Source organism: Buceros rhinoceros, unplaced genomic scaffold, assembly GCF_000710305.1.
Source record: "Buceros rhinoceros silvestris isolate BGI_N320 unplaced genomic scaffold, ASM71030v1 scaffold4867, whole genome shotgun sequence".
In the NCBI taxonomy this organism is placed as follows: domain Eukaryota; kingdom Metazoa; phylum Chordata; class Aves; order Bucerotiformes; family Bucerotidae; genus Buceros; species Buceros rhinoceros.
The window spans coordinates 13092-15513 of NW_010422659.1; positions in this window are offsets into that span (position 1 = coordinate 13092).

Sequence of the window (2422 nt, forward strand, 5' to 3'; positions counted from 1 at the left end):
AACCAAGGAGCCTATCTGAATAAATTTCCCCCTTCTTAATAAAATTGGTTTTGCACCAACTTTTAAGACATAGCCAAAGCAGTATTCTGTTTATCAACTCTGGTGAGCCACAAGAAATCTTGACAAAACTATCTGTATGTCTGTATTTGCACCTCCATAACTACTTTTGTGCAGTAAATTAAGTACCTGCCATGCTTAATAAGGAGAAAAGTCCTACTCCAACCATTTAGTTGTTCAGATTCTCACACATATTTAAAGATTAGTTTTGATTTCTGTAGGCAGTAATAACTTGCCATGAAATATCAGAAAAACCCATCCTACTCTTGCTTGGAGCAAAAGCATTTAATATTCAACTTCTCATAGCTGAAGCTCTTCATTCTACAGTTTAGTTGCCCATGCTGTGTACCACGTAATGCCTCACAGCTAACCTTCAGGAAAGAAACACACACACACAAAAAAAAAAAGATCAGAATCATACTTTGTTTAACACTCTTGATTTGTCTTTTAATTAAGTTGTGGCATTTTGTTTGTAATCTGTTTTTATTTTAAAAGTTTGAAGTTTGAAAGTATCCTTCAGGCATTTAGATGGCCTCTTCATCTCTTTTTTTAAAAAAAGAACATTTATACATACATACATATATATATATATATACACACATATATATACACATGTCCAGAAGCCCAAAGAAAGAAGAAGAGACATTTGTGAGGAATGAAAATGAGTGATCAACAGTTAGGTATCTTGAATCAATTAAGCCCCTGGCTGATGCTCTTCATAGTTCAGTTACTTATATCTGAATTGTTTCAGTTGATTTGATTTCCTTGCGAGTAACGTGTGTTTGTAAGATCAAGTATTGCATCTTGGACTTTTGTCTTTCTTTCTAGCGAAATTTGTGTTTTTGCAGTGAGACAACTATCAGTTTGCTGTGTCTGCCTGAGGCTGGGGACTGACGACTTTGCCTCAAGATTCCTTGCCGAAGCTTCCTGTCTGTGGTTCCCTTTTGTTTCATAACTTGTAAAATCTATGGTGTGCCTTTATTCTGCTAGGGTCCTACTGTGAGCTGGCCATAATGCATAAAGTTCATTTTTCTGTTTTGTTTCATTTTCTGTGTTTCCTGTTTTCGATTTTTTCTCCCCATTTTTTGAAAAGTCATAGTCTTGGAGAACCAGTTGAGCTGGTAGCAACGTATCTAACAGTTGGACCCTTTTCAGGACATTTATGTGTTTACGTATTAGGTTCCCCAAAAGAAAAATAACCAGAGGGTCTGTGAATCCTTGTTCTCTTCTTGAACTGAAAAACCCATCTATGCTTCTGGCAGCTTCTTGCACTATGTAGCCTCTCTTCCCCAAGCTTTAAGAGTAATGTGGGTTTAAAATATAGAAGATTTTGCAAGCTATGTGGTAGCTTTACAGTGATGCATAGTATGGTATCAGGTATGTTAAATGAATGCATGTATTCAGGAACATAAGTAAATACTGACCGTAAAGGGATCAACAAAGTTCAGTCAGGCTGTTCACCATGACTGGGAGATTCCTGAAAAGTTTGGGATATAATGTACACAGAATGAGTAGCAGGAAGTAGCCTCCTTTTGCGGAATTGGACCTGGAGCCCACTTTAGGTTCAAAGAGCCTTCGAGGTGGCTGAGTAAGTACATTTTAGGAAGAAAATGAGTCTGTCTCTGCTCAGTTTAGATTGCTGATTTGACTGTTGAGTTGTAATGCATCTCTAATAGAAGCTCCTTCCTGAAATATCTAATATTGTGATACATATTTCCAAGTAGGTCAACAGAAATATTTACTGGAAGATACAGGCATCAGGATCACATGTATCACCTAACATGTTTCTCTCATGGGTATACCACTTAAGTTTCAAAATGTAATAAATGACCCAAAACTGGGCATCAGTATAGAGATCTTGATCATAAAAGCAGTGATAAAATGATAAGTCCTTTACATGAAAATACTATCCACAAAGTAAGTATATTGGAGTGGACAGTTGCAACCCAACCTGTAAAGTTCTATCAAAATGCAGTTCAATCAAATTAAAAAAAAAAAAAAGAGTGAAAAAAAGAAATTGCATTTCTGACAACCCTCAGAGGACCAAGAATCCCAGCACCTTGATTGGAATTTGGTCACTGAAAAAGCCCATCAGTTGAGTGAGTATGCCTGACTGTAGTTGAGAGTAGTAGTTGTAGTTGAGAGTTGAATTTATTCTTTGAATTCCTCATTAATTATGGTGGGTTTTTTTCATAAATGAAAGATAAAGTTGGCTTCTTGCAGTTAGAGTAGCCTTCAGGTTTCCAGTTTCTCACATGTATGGATTTTTGCATTGCTGTTACAATTTTACTTGTTCAGTTGTTTCCCCTGTTGTGATCTTATGTTATAAAAAGTATTTAAGGAGTTAAAAGGGGGGGGGGGGGGC